This window comes from Equus quagga, chromosome 12, assembly GCF_021613505.1.
Source record: "Equus quagga isolate Etosha38 chromosome 12, UCLA_HA_Equagga_1.0, whole genome shotgun sequence".
Classification (NCBI taxonomy): Eukaryota; Metazoa; Chordata; class Mammalia; order Perissodactyla; family Equidae; genus Equus; species Equus quagga.
In genome coordinates, this window is record NC_060278.1 from 18998630 (window position 1) to 19018502 (window position 19873).

At 46.8% G+C, this 19873-nt stretch overlaps 1 protein-coding gene across 2 annotated transcripts in view; it reads left to right on the forward strand.

The window, feature by feature from the left end:
- The window catches only part of FAM107B (family with sequence similarity 107 member B), a 204726-nt gene that overhangs the window by 125725 nt on the left and 59128 nt on the right, over positions 1–19873 (forward strand). Inside the window, exon 1 of one of the 2 annotated variants that reach the window (XM_046679182.1) lies at positions 2459–2599. The exons of the other annotated variant lie outside the window; for it this stretch is intronic. The gene's annotated coding sequence lies outside the window, so the exon portion shown is untranslated. Of the gene's footprint in view, positions 1–2458; positions 2600–19873 lie in introns of those variants that run through there. 2 annotated transcript variants of the gene reach the window in all.

Consider the following 19873-nt stretch of genomic DNA (forward strand, 5'->3'; position numbering starts at 1 on the left):
GCTTGCTTGGGCTGCCATAACAGTGGCTTAAACAACAGATGTTTATTTTCTCACAGTTCTGGTTCTGGAGGCCGGAAGTCCAAGATCTAGGTGTCAGCAGGGTTGGTTTCTGGTGAGACCTCTTCTGGCTTGCAGCTTTCTAGCTGTGTCCTCATGTGGCCTCATCTCTGTGTGTGCACAGAGAGAGAGAGATCTCTGGTGTCTCTTCATCTTCTTATATAAATTCACCAGTCTTACTGGAACAGGTCCCAACATGACGACCTCATTTAACCTCAATTACTTACCTAAAGGCCCTATTTCCATAAACAGTCACATTGGGGGTTAGAGTTTCAAGAGATGAATTTTAGTGTGTGTGTGTGGGGGACATACAATTCAGTCTCTAACACTTCTTATATGCCAGACACTATGTTAAGTATGATGATATAAAGATACGTATATATATCAAGCACAAACCCTGCTCAAGGAGGGCACATACTCACAATGCAGTGCAATAATTACAAGAGCGTGCTAGGTATGAGAGGAGCAGAAAAGGTCCATTCAGTCTGAACAGGTCAAGGAAGGCTTCTCAGAGGAACTTGGGTCTCAGAGATGAGAGGAGCTCTTGACAGGTGGGGTGGTGTGGGGTGAAGGTGTGCTGGGGGGTGGTGTGGGGGGGAGCCATGTGGAAGAGCATGACAGGTGACAGATTCTTTCATCCTGTGTTCCTGTTCACCCAGCAGGGTCATTTGACAAATACAGCCCTCCGGCTGAGTGGAGCCCTGGGTGTCTGGGGGATGTAGGAAGAGCTCACGGAAATGGTCAAAGTGATATCGAGGAGTAGGCTGCCCTATAGTGTCCGGTACTAAGGAGCTTGGACTTGATTGTGTAGTAGGAGTTGACATCCACCATCCACTAAAGGATTTTAAGCAGAGGAAGACGCTGAGCAGATTTGCACTGGGGAAGTAGTTTGTTAGGAGTTTGAAAGAGGGTGTGAGATCAGAGGCTGGGGATTGTGGGAGACCAGTGCCACAGTGCGGGAACAGCCCCCAAAGGCCAACTGTGGTAATGCCAGTGGGGTGGAGAGGGGAGTTATTTGGACATCCTGTGGAATGCGCAGGACTTGGAACCGACTCCCAAGTGGGGAGTGAGGGGAAAATCTAGGCTGGATCCCAAGTTAGAGTTTGGTGCTGAGTAGATCCATTGTCAAAAATAGAAACAACACAATGCAAGGACGGGAGAGAAGGAAGACCCGCGGGAAACACCATGGATAAAGTTCACACTGGTCAGTTTCCTGGGCTGGGAAGGAGTTTTTCTTTCTCTCACTCCTGTGGCACATGATTGCACCCCTCCCCCTCCACCGGCCCCCGTGGGCTTCAAGGCCTGGGGATGGCCAGGCCCTTACACGGCTGTGGCTTTACAGCATCTTTGGAGTCAGTCATTTGCTTATTGAAATCCATAATTTATATGACTTTTCTGTGGGGTCGTGTGACTCAACCTGTTTTAGTCAGAAAAGCTTCCCAATAAATAAACCCTTATTCATCAGTTGCCAAGAAAATTAAAAAGCTTTTGATCTAAAACCCATCAACTGGCTCTCCTTGCTTGTTACTCTGAAACAGCTCTCTCCCATTTTTGTAGATGCCGTGATTCACGTAGATGGTAATCTAAGAGTCTTAGGGTTGGGCAGAGGAGCAATTTGCTGTAAGAGAAATTTAAAAAAAAAAAACCAACAACGAAAATCAGAGAGGAAAAAAGTGGGAAAAGAAACCCTTTCCTCCTTGTGCACAAATTTAAATCTCCATTTTTCCCTTTGATGATGAGCAGGAGAGGGCGAGGAATAGTAGTAAATTCCCAGGTCACTGGGTGTCAAGCTCCTGCTTGACAGTAAATCTGCACATTTACAACAAATGTTTCCTTTTCCTCTCTGAATCCTGTTGAGTTTTCTTTGGTGACGTATTGGTAGGATTTCAAAGGGGATAGTCTCTCTCAACATCACAGGAAGGGAGAGGAGATGGGACCAGACACCCAGCAGCCAAACACTCCCCAGGACTTGTGGTCGCGTGTGTGTGCGGGTGTGTGTGAAAGAGGGACGGGGGAGGGGGAGAGAGAGAGAGAGAGAGAGAGAGATCTTTAATTGTGAAATCCCCGAATGTGCGCCTGCCCCCTTGGATTTCCCATTTCTGTCTGTCTCATCTGGTGACACTTAATTTTCTCTTCCAATATTCCCTCTCCTCTTCCCAGAGTTTCCCAAGCCAACCAAACTACAGCAACAGCAAGCAAACCTCCCGGACTGAATCCCAGACTTTCCCGAACTCCCTTCTCGCGGGGCGCGGTCCCCACGGGCCGCTGGGGTCCCGAGCCGGGCAGCCAGAGGCTCTAGCGGCGGGGCGTGGCCTGGGCGGAGAGGGGGCGTGGCCTCGCCTACGCCCCGCCCCACCGCCCCGCCCCACCGCTTAATTCGGCCGCGCGGGGCCGCGGGGTGTGAAAGAGCTGCCGCTCGCTGGTCCGGCCGCCTCCGCCGTGGGAGCAGCCTTCCGCACAGTCCCCGGGCCGCCCAGAGCCGCCGCGGCCGCCCGGAGCGAGCGCCGGGGAGGGAGCCGCGTGCCTTTGTGTGCGCGCCGAGGTGGGTCGCCTTCCGCGCTTACTTTGCACACAAAGACTGGGCTCCTGGGGGAGGCGGGTGCCCGCCGGAGAGACTGCGCTGCTGCCCGGTCTCCCGCCCCCCGGCCCGGGGACCCCCGGCTTCCCCTCCCCGGGGCGGCCGTCCGCGCGGGCAGGCGGTGGGGCGGGGGTCCTCGCGTGCGCGCGAGGGACGGCGCGCAGGGCGGTGGGCGTGCGGCGAGCCCCGGTCGTCCCGCCGTGCCCGGGGAGGGCCCAGGGGCGCAGGGCCGGGGCGTGGCGGGGGCCGGCTAGGTGGCCCCCGGCCCGGAGGGTGCTGCGGCGGCGGGGGGCGCCGCGAGGGAGGGGAGCCCGGCGGCCGCTCCGCTCTGCTTATTGTTTTCTTGGCCCTGAAAATGGAGAGACCCTGCCTGGAGCGAGGATGCACTGCCCACCGGCTGCGCTGCGCGCGGCCAGATGCCGAGCCCTCGGCGCCCGGCTCGCCCCTCGCTGCCCGGGCGCCACCGGGGTGGCCCGAGCGAGCCCCGGGGCCGGCCGAGCCTCCGCCTGGGCAGACAAAGGAGGGGCCGCGGGGGGGTTGTCCCGCTGGTTAAAAGGTGACCCTGGCACTGTTTCCAAGCAGTCTGCAAGTAACTTTTCCGTTTTTGACTCCTCTCTGTTCCTGTTACTCCACTGAACCCGCTATCTTGGATGGCGCCTGCACCCAAGAAGTCCCAAAATCTTGGTTCCTGTGATTTCTCTCCACGCAGGTTAGGGTCCCTTGGGGATGGCGAGGAGGCGTATGGCCAAATTTTAACGTGCTGTGTAGCGGATGGTAAATCCCCTTCTGCAATGTGCACAGACATCCTGTTGAGAGGATAAATTACAGATCTTATTCTCTGCAGCAATATCCCATGCCCGTCCTGCCTCCTACAGATTTTGCTTAGAATGCGTGTGATAATCAAGGAAAATACAGAAAAAAACAGGACGAGGCCTGTTAGACTTCACCTTCTTTAACTTGAGGATTTCTTACTAACAGGTTTATTAGTTTTCTTCCCGGGCTGTTTCTCCCTCTATCACTTTGGAGATTTTAGCTGCCCAAGTTGCTTTAAGTTGAAATAATATTGGGATGCCTGTCTGGAGAAGATTTCTTAGAGTTGGTAGTTTCAAGTTTAAAACTTTTAAGTATAAAATTATATATGTTTATGAAAAAGATTGAAAAAAATATAGAAAAAAAGTCACTCATATACCCCACCACTCAAACACACCCCGAGGATGAAGGCGTCTTTGCTTGATTCATGGCTTGGCAGCCATGGGGGGGTGTGTGTGTGTGTGTCTGTGTGAATAAATGAGAAAATTACTGATTCTTAATCTTTACCAGTCACATCAGTCTAGAATATGATGTCTAATAACCGTGGTCTGCAATAGTGGTTTGCCCCTTTCATATAGGACTGATACCAACAAGTTCATTGAAATATATTTTTTTATAGCCTTGCTAATTATCACCTGTACAGACTGGGGAGGGAAGAAATAGGAAAAACAACGCAAGTTCTGCTTATTTTGGAAGAATGGACTGACAGAAACGTTTTGTGGACTCTATTCTTTGGATTTCTGGAGTAGTTTTGGATTGACTTTTTTTTTTTTGTAAATAAAAGTGATTACTTTTGTCTTTCAGCTTGCAAAATATTTGAAAAATAAAATCGTGTTCTGAGATTCATGAGAAATATGTGATGGAAAGGAAGTCTTTTTGTAGAACGAGGAACAGCAGTGATTTTATAGTTGGACGCAAGCTGGCTTTTAGAGAACTGCATTGAGAAAGTAAAATAAGAAGGATTTCCTTATGAGTAGTGAGTAGTTTTGAGTGTGTGTGTTCTGGGAAAAAAAAAAAAAACAACCAAAAACCCCCAAACAACACATTGTTCCACCACAGATTTGGCCACTGAATGCTTTTGTCATTACATACTTTTATTTTCCACTCATAACATTTTTGGACATTTCATTTCTCCAGTATGCCAAGGAAAAAGAGGTCCTGGAGACAACTCTGTAGAAGTAGATTGATCATCAGGATGATGCAATGCTTTTCAAAGTTAGAAGACTTTACAAGGAGGAAGTCGTGGTTATGTACGGTCAGGTGCAATCTTTGTTCCTGTTTGTAAGTTGGGGCTCCCTCGGCTGCTTCAAGAACTTGGGTGGTGCAGTAGTGACCTTTCAGGAAGCGTATGACAGATGTGATCTGCTGTCATGATCAGCAGTCCCTCAGAGATAATGGTACCTTTCTGCATACAGAAGTCAAAAGAAGCTCAGATAGGAAATAGCAGAATCGCTAAGCCTCGTTGTCAGCCCTCCTGTGGCCTTGAACAATGGAAGCTGCACAGCCAAGCTGGACCTGAGTCAGAATTGGGTGGCTTTGCTCTTCTTCTGTTGGCTCGCAGAAAGGAGAGAAAAGTTTGGGAGTGGTCCATTGTTATGCCTTGCTGTGGCTATTTGTGATGGCCAGCCTCTTGTCCTTGCAGACCGTGGAATCCACTCCTGGGATGTTTAAAAGTAGACTTGGTTTGCAATTGAGAGAAGTATTGTGAGAAATCCTGTTCCTGAGCTGTGGCAAGATGGATGCTGTTATTCATTCCTTCATTCCTTCATTCCTTCATTCCTGTGATTCCTTAATTTGTTAAAATGTCGCAAGTAAGGTGGAAAAGATTTTTACTGATTTTCTTTGGAAACGATCGAGGCCTGGAAAACTTTGCTCTGAAAAGAGGGAGCATAGTAGATTAGTAATATGGCTTAATGTTGTTATTAATGCCTCTTCGGCCCCTTCCCTCCAGAGTTCTCTGTGCAAGTGTTTTGAGAAAATGGGTCAGGAAGTTTGGTTGAGTGAGATCTAGATTTTTCAGGCATTTTTAGAAGTCCCTGGATGTCTTGAGATAGTGAATTGTCACCCTTCTTGAGGTCTAGAGAAAGTGGCTGTGGGCACCGACCCATTTTGCCTCTCCCTTCAGGCACGGTGGTATTGGGAGAGCTGCTGTGTGAAATGAGAAGTCTCTAAGTGCCGCCCGGGGCCATGTGGTACTGGGATGACCTGATGAGACTTTATTTCCTCGTGTAATTTCCTTGTCTTATCTTGGCCTATTTTTGGTTTTCCTTCATGAAGCAAACCATCTTTCTCCCCTTTTCCTTTCCAGTGCAGGAAGGGTGGGTCTTACCCATCAGAACTTTTCCTTACCCTAAGTACCTAGGGAACACAGCCGAAAAGGAACAAACACTCTTACCTGTCTGATATTATTGATTCCGGTACTCCATCAGGAAAAGAAATCAAACCGTTTGGCAAGCTGCCTTAGGTTGCCTTTACTCGTGGTCAGTGGACGAGATTCTATTTCTAAGGCTGAAAGGGGAAGCTTTGCTTCTGATTCATGCCTTCATTTAACAAACATTTACTTAGAGCTTCTTCTGGGCCAGCACCGTCCTAGCGTCGGATGTGCTGCAGTTGACAAGACTGATGGAGACCCTGGCCTCCTGGGCAGGGGAGGCGAGGAGGATATTTAAAAACAGCACCAAATCATGCACAGATTGTTTAAGGACAGTTCTGTTAAGAGCTGTGAAGGGAAAGTAACAGTTGGTGAGTTCAGGTATCTCGGAAAGAATGATGCAAATCTCAGCTGAGGCTGCGGGGTTGGGTTTCTGACTGTAAGGTGCGGGCTGGGAGAGACGCATGGAGGAAACAACAGGACCTGCACGGGGCTGATCAATGTCAGAGCGTGGCGGTAGGGGCTTGGCTGAGCAGGTAGGGAGGACTGTTGGGTTTCATCTAGAATTTGGCTGAGGGGTTGGGACCCTTTCTAGGGCAGAATTGAGGAGGGACTAGGAAGCTGGTCTTGTTCCAGTGTTCTCTTTGAAGGTAAACCTCAAGGCCAGCGGCCCTGGGAAGCCAGCGGTGGTGGGGACATGGTGTCCCCAGCTGGTCTGAGGGGTTCCCAGAGGCAGAGGGCTAGTGTTAGGTAAGGGGAACTGACCACATCTGTGCCCACTCGAGGTTCTGTTGCAAATGAAGAGATCAGCCAGGGGTTTGTGGGGAAATTGTGGCAAGACTTACTTAAGCATCTTTTTGAGACTCAGGTAAACTGTAGGAAGGAAAACAGAGGAGAGAGCCAGAAAAAGGAGGGAATGCTGCGTTAAGGCTCGGTGAGCTCTTTAACCCTGCTGTTCTAGCAAAGATTCACTGAAGGTGAAGCCAGGGCAGAGCAGTTGTGACGTGGTAGCCATATTCTGTGCTCCACAGTTGTGTGTGTGTGGGGAGGTGAGAGGGAGGCATGGTTTGCTCACAGTAATGTCCCCTAAACACAAGATCTTAGGGTTCTGTGTTGTGAAGGAAAGCCCTCCTTCTGAGGCCGTGAAACAGCAGGCAGGGGCCTCTGGGCTGTCTGTAGTGCTGTTCCTGGTCATGCTACTGAATCGTAAATCCTTAGTGGTCCTTAAACTGAGAAGTCTTAAGTGGGGGATTGCCGAGCCTAGGCAAAGCAAACATGCAGGTGGACCAGCTCTCCGCATCCTGGCAGGTGGTAGATAGGGGTTGTCTGGAGGATTTTCTTGCCTTGCTCTCTTCTTTTTGTTGTCAGTGCTGACTTGTGTTACACTGGGGCATCTATGGGGCACAGCCCTGCTCTCTGCCAGCCTGAGCGAGTGGGGTGGGATTGGAGAACGGGGCGTGTTGCTCAATGTAGTGGAGGAGAGCAGTTTCGAGCTTTGAAGTCAGGCACGTCTGAGTTAGCGCCCAGGCGCCCCCAGCTTTGTGACCCCCAGCAAGTCACTGAGCCCCTGGGAGCTCTGGCGTTCTCACGGGTGAGATGAATTTCGGAAGATCTATTTCCCATGGCATGGCGAGGGCACATGCAAGGTGGTGAAGCCCCAAACCCACCGTCCCCAAGATGTGGACCGCCATGGGTGTCAGGCTGTTGTGTCATTGCCCACAGCTGTTTAACTCAGATTTTTAGTAACAGCAGCGGTGCCAAGATGCCGATGAGGGACACGTGGCAGGGGAGGGACTTCCTCTCTTCTGTCACCTGGCTCCTCAGCATGCCTTCAGGAGAGCTGTAAAGATAACCTGGCTTTGGGATTAGAAATGGCATATTTTCTTCTATTCTTGGACAGAAGTCTTGGCAGTCTTCACAAAGTGTCATAATAAAGTGTATAGGGGAGATGGCTAGGATACTGTGGCATAAGCTTTTCTGTGTCCTTATTAATATATGAAATACAGAGGACTCTTTGAGAGTGAAAATTGACACTCGCATTTTATCCAGGGTCTTTGGGTATCTGAGCCTGATGCATGCTAATGAGTTGACAAAGCCATCCAGTCCTATTATAAACTCCTACAGTAGAAATAATCAGAAGTGGTTTATGACTCTCTAAGGTGAATGTCATTGCCCATATGGTCTGTAGAGGGACTGTCCTTGTAATGTTCTTCTCCCTTATAGCTTACTGTCATTTGAAATGGGGAAAACTATGGCCAGCGTTCTTTTTCTGGCCTTCCTTTTTTAATGAATGCATGGAGTAGTGTAGTGTGCTGGAAAGATAGGGGCCTAGACTTGAAAAATTTTCAGACTCTTAGGCCCAAGTTCACCATTAATTAGTATACGATTTTTGCCTCAGTCATTTGTTTCCGGTTTTCTCCTTCCTCATCTGTAAAATGGGGGTCATCACACTCGCCTCCTCGTGGAGCTGTGTTCGGGGTGAGGCGGAAGCCTGCCTTCTTCCTAACTGGCAGAGCGTCCTGTGACTATGAGTTGTCTTTCTAGGGACTGCCCGGGCTCTGAGAGCATGCGGGCCAGCCCTCCAGGATAAACGTGACTCTTTGAAGGTAAGAGGTGGCAGGGCACAGAATAGTAAGAGTTGGTTACGTTGTCCTTTGCTTTCCTGCTGGGATGGGAGCATCAGTTATTCTGTGCTCATGGAATGGAGACATCATGGAAGGACTAGACTGCCAGACTTAAGAGTTTGACCTGGTTAGCCAGTTAACCTAAGTAGGGCTTCCATATTCTTATCTGTGAAATATAATAATAAATATAAAAATAGGATTTTTATGATTGCCAACTGACAGTTCTTGAGCACTTCCTACATAGCAGACTTTGTGCTAAGTGCATTATGAGATGTCGTCATTTATTCAGCAAATATGTGATGAATTTTCCAGGCCAGAAAATTCCAGGTGCTGTGCCAGACCTGGGGGTATGTGGTAGGACAATGGGTCGGACTGACAAAAATCCCTGCCTGTATGCCGTTTATATTCTAGTGGGAGGACAGAGTGTACATAAATCGTAGATAATGTGATTCCAGGTAGTCAGTGCTGTGAAGAAAAGTGAATCAGGTGAAGGGGCTGGAGCCCGGCGGGAGAGGAGGTGGTGTTTTTCATGGTGTGAGGCCCCTCTAGGGGGAGAGTTTGAGATCTGGGTGGAGGAAGGAGTGAGGCTCGCTCCCATCTTTCTGGCAGAAGCAAGTGCAGACAAGGGCCCAGAACGCAGAGGAGCTTGCTTCTGGAGGAATGGCAAGTAGGCCCATGTGGATGGAGCCAAGTTGGCAGGGCGGGGAATATGAGATGAGGTCCAAGTAGGGGCTAGGTCCTGTGGGGCCTGTAGGCCATGATCTGGACTTGGTTGATGGGGAGACTGTGGGAGGGTCTGAGCAGGAGATGGTGGAGATGGGCTTTGTGTATGTATATATCCCTCTGGCGGTGGAGTGCAGCCCGAACTGCCCAGGGGCCAGACTGGGGATGGGGGACATCAGTGGGAGGTTTTTCTGAGTCCCCAGGGCTGTTGTAATGGCTGGGGTGGAGCTGGGGAGAAGCAGTTGGACACCTGATATATTTTCAAGATGGAACCATCAGGCCTTGCCAGTGGATTGGAGCTAATGTGAGAGAGAAATGCATCTTGAGTGACACCTACATTTTCAGCCTCAGCAATTGGGTGCAGAGGGGCACCATTTATAGATATGGGAAACCTGGGGGCGGATTATGTCATGCTCACAACAAGCCTCTGAAATTCCTGCTGTTAAGATTCCCACTTTACAGATGTGGAAACCGAGGGTTAGAGCAGTAAAACGTTTGTCCTAGGAAGAAGCTGAGTCAGGATTAGGATCCAAGTCTGATCCTTGCCCAAGCCTTGTGATCCTTGCCCAACTGTTTTTTGCTACGCTGTGTAAAATACCTGAATTTGCTTTCTTAACAGGTTATTGTGAAAGTGCCTGTGCGAACACGTTGAAACCACCTCTCTTTTTCTTTTAGTGCAGCTTGACTGAGGTATAATTCCTATACCATACAATTCACCCGTCATAAGTGACCAGTTCCATCATTTTTAGTAAATTTGTGCAATTGAACAGCCATCACCTCAATCCAATTTTAGGCTTTGCTGTCAATTCCTGTTCCCATCCCCAATCTTAGATCTTTCTTCTGTCTCTAGAGTTTTGCCTTTTCTAGAAGTTTCATGCACACAGAATCATACAGTCTGTGGCCTTTTGTGTCTGCCTTTGTTCATTTAACAGAATGTTTTCGAGGTTCATCCATTGTTGGCTAACACATCTGCTTTTAAGGAATGTTCTTTGCCTCTTTCAGAAAGAGGGAGTCTGTGCTGATGAGAATGATTTCCACTCAGACGGGCCTGAAGATGATGTTAAAAGCAATAATAGCTAGCATTTATGGAACATTTACCGTTTTGCCAGGCGTGGTTTCCTTCGTTTTCTTCTGTGATCCTCCTAGTGATTCTCTGAGGGAGGTCCCATTATTAGTTTTCACAAATGAGGAGACTAAAGCCTAGAGAGGTTAAAAGGCTTGCTCTGGGTTAGAAGAGCGGGAATCAGACTCGTTCCTTCTCTCTGCAGACCTGCGCCTACACTGCTTACTCTGTGTTCCCTTAACCGTGTTGATAAAGCTTTGGACTTAGCTTCTGAAAGGGCTTCAAATCCTGGCTGGAATAATACTCTTGCCAGGTAAATCTAAAATTTATTTTGGCCTTAACCATATGGAAATTAGTGTCTTAAAGTGATCTATTTGTGAAGCAGCTTTCTGAGGCGTAACGTGAGGATGGCGCCAACTTAAAAACACGTAATTATGTCATTAGGCAGAGCTTGTGTGTTGTGGTTGTGTTTCAGATATTATGTTTACCAGAAATGCCATTTTTGTACGAACTATCCTCAGGCTCTTGCCTTATTATTAATGGATGGAATTTAATTAGGCATCATGCATTTTTAAAGATGTTTATGTAATTCTATGTTAATACATTTTCCCCTCTTTGTAACAATTCTGTATTAGAACAGTATTTTTTTGTATATACATATAATCCATATTGGTGGAGTTCATAGTCCCTATTGAAGAAGAATTCTTTGTGTATCCCAAGCATCCTGAAAATTTTGAAAAGGTTTTAAACACCGCCTATCTATCTATCTACCTATCTACCTACCTATCTACTTTTCTATCTGTCTATTTTTGTTTTCTGAAAGGTTATAAATTAGCTTGATGAGAGCTAGTTATCTAATTTTAGCCATGATGAGTGATAACCTCTTTGGAATAAGGACTAACTTGACACCAGAATTCTGCCCTTGGTTTCTGTTAAGGCACTTTTTCCTGGTGTCACGGCTTCCTAACTTTCTGAGATGGAATTATGGCATCGTTAAACTAACTCTTTAAGTGTAGTCCCTCTTTCATTTTTAGGAATTTTTAATTAGAGTCCCAAGTTACCAGTTCAAAATAGCAAACAAAAAAGCTGCTTTTTATTTTAGAATGCCTGGTTTTAAAAGTAAAAAATTAACAGTATTACATTTTGATCTAAAAAAGATTTCCTTCAAATCTTTGTAAATTGTTTTTACGAAAAGATTTTCCAGTAAAAGATTTTTGCAGATCTTTATTAATCTTTGTAAATCTTCGTTTGGTATGATTAGAACCGCAGGGGAGTCTGCTCTTTTTTCAAAGATTTACCAGTGAAATGCAGGTCTTTGAATTAGTGAAAGGGGACGATCTTTGTTCTGTATCCATTGGACAGTTCCGGGCAGTGGCAGATGAAAAACCCTTATGACTTGAGCTAGAAGCTTCAGGAAAGGAGGATGTTGGCACAGAGGGAGAAACTTAAAAGGTGCATTGGAGAAGCTCTATCTTTACTTGCCATCTCACTCTTCACCTTTACTCTGTGTCCTGGCTGGACAGCATGCCTCAGCTGCGCAGGTTGTCAGCATACAGAGCTCGGAAGCTGAAAGGGAGCAGGTCCCAGCTTGTTTCTTTTTTTTTTTTTGTATTCCAGTCTTGGTTCTGACTGGCACTAGCATTGAGGAGAGGGGATGTGATATTGGAAAGCCAACCCAAATAAAATTAAAATTGCAGGAAGTAAAAATTGATGGAGCTGTGCCTGTAAGAGGTGCACCCTTTACTTTATAAATTATACCTTAATTATGTATATTTAAAAAAAGATAGACAAAAGCTAAACAAAAACAAAATCCTCCAGGGAGCAGAGGTGGTAGGATGGAGCACCACTCAAGAATGCGAAATCTAAGTTACTACTTGGGTGTGCTGTCTCTTCTCGTCTCTCCTCTCCCATTTCGTGGGTACCCTCCTTGTTTCAAATGCTGATTTCCTTGCTCCAAGCAGCAATTTTATGCATTTTACGTGAATGGATTTCAGATGAAGCTTGGTGTTGCTAGAAACCTGTTGGAAAAAATTGCCAGCAGGGGAACCTGTAAATTTCCTCTCTAAATAACCTCAGGAATTGCCTCTTGTTCCACCAACCACGATTCTTCTGAATCTTCTTACCTAAGTTTCCCCTTCCTGTGTGGAGCTGGGTGTGGCTCAGCCATCCAGAACCCAGTTTCTGCTGATGGGCCCTGCCCTTTCAAGTGGGGAGCAGCCAAATGTGCAGGTTCAGAGCGTCTGATGGCAAGGGGTCGGGGAAGCCCAGAGGTCTGCGAAACTCCTCATCTCCTAGCAATAATTTCACCCCTGTTTGCTTAAAAATGTCTTTTCACAGTAGGTTTCTTCAAACCAGGCTCTGAATGAAGCCCACACAGCACTTTGGATCGTTACACCTCTTGAAGCATCTGATCTCTAGAATACCTCTTCTTGTCCCAGCCTTTTCTCCCCAGGCTATTAATTTCTTGAAGAATCAGGTCAATTGTCGTGTAGAATGTCCCACATTCTGGACTTGGCTGGTGTTTTCTCTTTAAACTTGTTCCACGAGTCTCTGTATTTCTGACACCTGGAAGTGAGCACTAAAGCTTGATTAGATTCGTGTCCAGCTTTTTGGGCAAGATTAGTTTGTGGGTGGTGGTGTTGACCTCATGGTGCATCATATCAGGAAGACGTCTCGTTGTCTCCCTTCTGGTGCTGTTGAGGGTGATCTTTGGGCACATATGGTCCTTTCGTTGTGAATTTCCCATCAGCCTTTCTCCCAATGTCTGTTAGCATCCGTTGAGGATGGTTGCCTGAATTAATTATTTCATTAGAGGTAGTTGATTCTTCTCTCTTAATGAGCCTGTTAGTGTGAGATGAGATTTCAGCTGGCCAGGGCGTCAGGGAAAACGGTCAATGTTGTTGCATCTTAGGGACATCTAGAGACTTCACAGAGAAGGAAAGATTGGCCTGGCTTCATCCAGGCGTCACAAATACTTCCAATCATTAGTGCTAATTACCTTTTGCATAATCTTTTATGAATGTTACTGTGTCAGGTTAATCTTATTGCAAGTCCTGTTTAACAGCAATGTTAAATTCTGTCTGGATATGCTCACTCTTCTGTTTACATAACTTGGGTGCCTAGGCACCACCTAAATTAAGAGATTAGGACATGGGTTTATAGGAGAGAATTCCATATCATGGTGCAGATCATGATAGCTTACCCTTTTTAATAATCATTTTAAATTTCCTGACATCATGGGGACATTTATTAAGGAGAATGATAAATCTGAAACAGTTTAGTTTCTGTTCTGCCAAGATAGAAGAGAAATGGACCTGTGGTGACAACTTTCGAATTCATTGTTATGATTGGAAAGCAGAGATGATTGCAGTGTTTCCAGCAGGAAGTAATTGGGAGTTCCTTTTAAAGGAGGGTGGTTATAGCAAATGAATTTAATTTATGTATGCTCCAGCACTGCTAGGCTACACCAGCAATCTGATTTTGGGACAGCCTCAACGTTGAAGGCCACTGGAATGGAAATATATTAATTCCTCCTATCATAGGCAGTCCTTCCTTCTCCCACAGTGTGTTCCTGGAAACCTCATTGTGAAAAGGATCCTCATAAAGAACCTTCTGGGATTGCCGCAGGCACAGTCTCATGATTAGGAGTTGTGCTTGTGACCACACACTTCTATCAGATAAGTGTGGTCATGGTCATGGCCATGACCAATAGGTTATAAAAGAAAGGTATGAAACACAGAAACCCAAAAGAATTTGAAATGAAAACTCTACTGTGTTGTCACAGATGGTTTGAGCTTGGAGAAGCTGTAAAGATCAAGAGATCATCTAATCTAGAAGCCTCGTTTTTTAGTGAATAAACCAACACTCACACACGTTAACTAGCTTGCCCAAGACCACACAGCTAATTATTGGTAGAGCTGGAACTAAAACTCATCCCAGAATAGCAATCACTGATGCTTGAGTTTTTTACACACATGCTAAATGCTTTGCATGCACCCTTCTTTTTGCTTCTCACCATGCGATGCAGGACTATGATTGACTGTATTTTATTGAGGAGGGCAGCGAGGCCTAGAAACGCTCAGTAACTTACCCGAGATCACACAGGATTCAGACATACTCACTACACAGCATGTGCGCTTATCCACCCTGTGGTCCTGCCTTTCCCTCCACCCCTTCCTTCTTTGCTTCCTTCCTTATTATTATTATTATTATTTTTAACTTTATTATTCCTCATGAAAGGAATACCTTATTCCTAATGGCCCATAAACATTGCCTTTCCAGGGCTTCCCATATACTCTAAAGGTCTATTTTAAACCCACTGGCTCTAAATTGTTCCAGATATGGTCAATGGAAAATGATGCACTAGCTGTAATAAATATTTAAATAATTAGTAATTTTGCTTGGCTTCTTAGCATTTAAAAGAGCTTTGGCTGATAGTGCAGGCTGCTTAAAAGATGTTAAGGTAGGTTTGAACTGATAGCTTTTTCCTTTTGATCAATACCCTGGGTAACCCAAAGCTTTAAAAAAAATTCCTTTGATCATTCTTTACAAAAAGAAAAAGCACTACTGATCTTTTAAATACTTGAAAACATCACGAAGGAGCTGACTTGCGTTGGGTTCTGGAAAGCAAGTTTCTTACATGAGAGCCTCATCATTTCTTCCTCCTCCACTTCCTCCTCTCTCTTCCCTTCCTCCTTCTGTGTAAGCTGTGTGGGCAGCCCTGTGGCAGAGATTTCACAAAGAGCGAGTCTGCTTTGGGGAGCACATGTGCGAAGGTTGGTGGGCAGGCAGTGGAGGTGAGAAGTCAGCTCCCTGGAAATTGGAGAGGGCCCTGGTGGTGAGTTTCTGAACATTAGCCTCTCGTTCCTTAAGGTGGGAAGACACGCCCTTTTCTCTGTCTGCGCTGCCTGCCTGGTGTGGGTGCCACAGAGGTGTTTGTTAGACCAGATGATCCGGATTAAGTGAGTTCACACAGAGAGGGGAATGTAGAGATCCTCCTGTGTCCAGGGAAATGTCCACTTAGATGTGGTTTGTACTCTGACCCATGGGTGACTTTAAACAATTTGTGACAAAACAAAAACACAGTTGGCTTTGCAGCTCTCCATCGATATGCCCAGAGTAGGATTTCTTGTTGTGTTTGTTTGAAATGCTTCTAAATTGCAATTCTTCATGCGCTTCCTGTTTCACATGTACAGCTGAATCTCTAATGATTGGATCTACCAAGACTGTTTCTTTTTTCTGTCTATTTGTGCTAGAAGCGAAACAGCTTGCTGATCCAGTCTGGACCATGTTGCGTCCATGTGCTTCTTGGTGGGCCATAGCACAGAGCTGACTAATTTCAAATCCTGCTATTTATAGCCTCTTCAGAATAATCGTAAGACATTAGACATTCTCTTGTCTAACGTCATGTAGATTAACGCTACTTTTTTAGTGGAGATAAATTATTTTTTACTCATGGATGATTCATTTGTAGTCCTCTTTAAAGACACACCCCACCGTGTCTCTGAAGTACGTCACTCTAGTCATCAGCCCCTACTGGGGTTTTCTCGATGGTTAGAGAATCGAATGGGGAATGTGGCCTCACAGAACGTGCAGCCTTTGGATTTGAGAGGGGAAACTGAAGCTCAAAGGAGCCGATGATGATAGCAGCATCTTACAGAGCTCCTTGGTGCATATGGAGGACAGAACTGTCTTCCTGTGACTTCCAGTTCAATACGGTTTCCTTGCTCTTACTCTGCTTACCTCATGTGCTGGCACTTGCCGCCCAGAAGAATGAAAACAAGAACAAAAAATAAAGCTTCCTAGTTACCGGGATGATGGTGACAATTTTATTGTAGAAAAAGAATAATGTTAACCAAAAAGCTCACACAGTTCTGTCATCCTAAAAAACTGTCTTCTTCTGATGTGTGTTCTTAGTTCTGGTTCATGCTAATACAAAGTCTTAAAAACATTAAACAGTAAAAACAGTTATTCATACCATAAGCAAACGCCTAGGTATTTATTTCAGTGTATGAGAACTATCTTTGCCAACTATTGTCTTTTATGTACATTTTTTTTTGTTGGTTGTTGTTGAGGGAGATTGGCCCTGAGCTAACATCTGTTGCCAATCTTCCTCTATTTTGGATGTGGGATGCTGCCACAGCATGGCTTGATGAGCGGTGTGTAGGTCCATTCCTGGGATCTGAACCTGCAAACCACAGGCTGCCAAAGTGGAGTGTGCGAACTTAACCACTATGCCACCGGGCTGGCCCTGTATTGTCTACATTTGACTTCTAGTGCTAAGCAACTTCCTAAGAGTGAATAAATATATGATTTCTTTCTAAATAAATAAATATATAAGCATATATTTCTCTGAATAAGAATATATGAGTTCTTTCCCTGATTGTGGAAGGATGCTTTTCACATTACCATTCCCTGCAAGGCTTTTTCTTTTTCTTTCTTTCTTTTTTTTTTTTTTGAGGAAGATTAGCCCTGAGCTAACTACGCCAGTCCTCCTCTTTTTTGCTGAGGAAGCCTGGCCCTGAGCTAACATCTGTGCCCATCTTCCTCTACTTTCTATGTGGAACGCCTACCACAGCATGGCGTGCCAAGCGGTGCCATGTCCACACCCGGGATCCGAACTGGCGAACCCTGGGCCGCCAAGATAACTGCTGCGCCACCGGGCCGGCCCTGCAAGGTTTTTTCAAGTGTTTGCTATCATTTAGTAGTTCCAACATGGGTGTACTAGAAAGAACATGAGGCTTATTTTAGATAGATCTGATGGTACGTGATAAGTTCTCTTACTCTGAGCTCAAGTTTTCTCATCTCTGCGATGTGAGAATTAGGCAAGTAATGCAGGTAAGCATCTGGCACAGTGTGTTAACACCTGCATATAGGTGTCAGCAAATGTTAGGGTCTTCCCTGTGTATGCTGCTCCCAAGCTGGTGTCTGGACATGATGTCATACATTATTGTTTACGTTATTGTTTTCACTCCCCCTAATGGAACAAAACTATTCAATTCCGTTGGGACTCAATTACAGAGAGTTTGCCCCAGCTCTGGAGTGATATCTGCTTCACCTGCTCCATCCCCACGGGCCTTCTGCACCTGGAGTGCTGTGCCAGTTTTATAAGCAGTGGGGGTCGAGGGATGAGGTAGGAAGCTGGGGGTGCAGGGCCAGAGCTGGAGCTCTGAGGCTTATTGGAGAGTGGAGGAGGGAACTTTGGGCTAAAGGTGTGGACGGCTGTCTCAGTCAGCTCGGCTGCTCTAGCATATACTGCAGACTGGGCGGCTTAAACGACAAGCATTTATTCGCATGTTTCTGGAGGCTGCGAGGGCCAAGATCAAGGTGCCGGCAGATTTGGCATCTCCTGAGGGCCCTCTTGCTGGTTTGCAGATGGCCGTCTTGCTGTGTCCTCATGTGGCAGAGAGAGAGTGAGATCATCTCTCACATCCCTTCTCATAAGGGCACTAATCCCATTCATAAGGGCTCCACCCTCATGACCTAATCACCTCCCAAAGGCCCCACCTCCAAGTACCATCACACTGAGGAGTGGAGCCTCAACATGTGAATTTTGGGGAGATACAAGCATTCAGCCCATAGCAGTGGTCAAGGTGAGCAGAGGTTGAGAGGGGAAGGCAGGGGTCTTAGAAACAAGAAGCGGAGAAGGTACCTTCTGTAGAGAAGGTGGGTTTTCAGTGGGCCAGGATGGAAGTGGAAGTGAGGAGGACATGATGAGTGGAAGTGGGAGTGAAGCTGTGGGTCAGGAATCTGAGCCAGCAGGGGAAAAAATTAGGTCAGTAGGTCACCAATAACTAGGAGTCGGCAGTGACGCTGAGTGAATCTCCTCACCCAGTTCATTTGTTGGTTTGTGGGCTCCTGTAACGCAGGGACTGATTGCTGGGTGCGGGTAGCCCTACACCCCAAGCAAAAGGGATCCAAGGTCAGCAGTCAGTGGCAGAGCAGCCCACCTGGTACCTTACACTCAGGGAGGGTGTACCTCCTGTTTGGTCCGGGGTGAGCTTGGTTCGCATCTTTTCGGTCCAGGTGTAATTATTAATAGAGCCTTCATCCGCACTCCAGGGTGACCTGGTCTGGTTTGTAAATAATATAGCCATCCTGTGTGGACATCTTTGGTTGCTGATGGGTGTTTGTTGTGTATGTGAATAATGATCCTGATCAGAGGTCTGACTGACATGAGGTTCTCTGGGGAGCCCATAGATGAGCCAAGGCTTACCCGCCTCCCTGGGGGACCTTGGCCCCCATCTCTGTGTCTGCTTATCCTTTGAACTCTAAAGAATATGCATGACATGTCTCAGCGTTCTCTTCTCTCTTGGTTGATGTTTTTGATGGCTGGCTGTTTTGGCGGTGATCCGCTAATGCTGTAAACTTTCGTACAGTCACACCCAGCAGTGTCTGATTGCACCTCTGCCTGGAGCTCCTCGGAGACTCTGCTCTTTCCCTGGGGCTCCCTGCGGTGTAGTCGCCCCGCCGCCTAATGCCCTGGTGGCAGGGACTGGTGAGAGAAGGAGAGGACACTTTGTCTCCTTTTATGCGTCAGCCTGATTCGAAGGGTTTGGGTAAGTCTTTTTTTAATTTTAGTTTTTTTTTTTTTTTTTTTTTTTGAGGAGATTAGCCCTGAGCTAACATCTGCTGCCAATCCTTCTCTTTTTGCTGAGGAAGACTAGCCCTGAGCTGACATCCATGCCCGTCTTCCTCCACTTTATATGTGGGATGCCTACCACAGTGTGGCGTGCCAAGCGGTGCCATGTCCGCACCCGGGATCCGAACTGGCAAACCCCGGGCCACCGATGCGGAACATACGAACTTAACTGCTGTGCCACTGGGCCGGCCCCCTGGGGAAGTCTTATTTGATCACCTGAAAGTTGGGGCGTGAGGGAGTGGAGGGAGGTGGGGTGGGTAGGCAGGCCTCAGGGTGCCATGATGGTGCTGTTGACAGCACACCCCATGCGTGTTTCTTGTTCTTTTGGCATAGGTTCCCCATCCCTTCTGGTAAGAGCTTCATTTCCCAAAAGACGAACTGGCGTTCTGTCCTGAAGTTCTGCATGAACTCTTTTGTTTGGGTGCCAGCATCACACAGGGTCTTGTTGCGTTTTGAGACGGCTTTGTTTATGACAAAGTGGAGTGAAAGATTCAGAGCGCTCGAGGGCCCTGGAACAAGGAGGCGGAACTCATCCGCACATCGCCCGAAGTGCTTTTCCACTGTAAGATTTCTCTCTGGTCACTGGATCATGCTCTTCCATCTCTGATCGGAAACTCTGAGGCTGGCACCCTGTCGTCCTCATCTCGTCCTGCAGAGAGCCAGTGCTTTTTCCTGAGGAAATGCTGCTGTTCTGGGTCAGACACGGACGGCCTGGATTCAGATTTGACTGTTGCTGTCTGTTGAGGGGCAGGGCAGGCTTCAGTTTTAAAGTTCATAAAGCATGGGAAGAGTGCCCGGCCTCTTCATCCATCTGTGTTTCAGACTCAGTGTGTGTCAGCCTCTGAGATCTGCAGGAGTCACTAGGCGTTTCTTTTAAAAGGCATTGTTCACTTCCATTTTTGTATCATCCTACATGCCCTGAGCTTAACACCCTCCCTCCTAAGGACCTGCCTTGAAATACACACACACACACACACACACACACACACACACACACACACACACA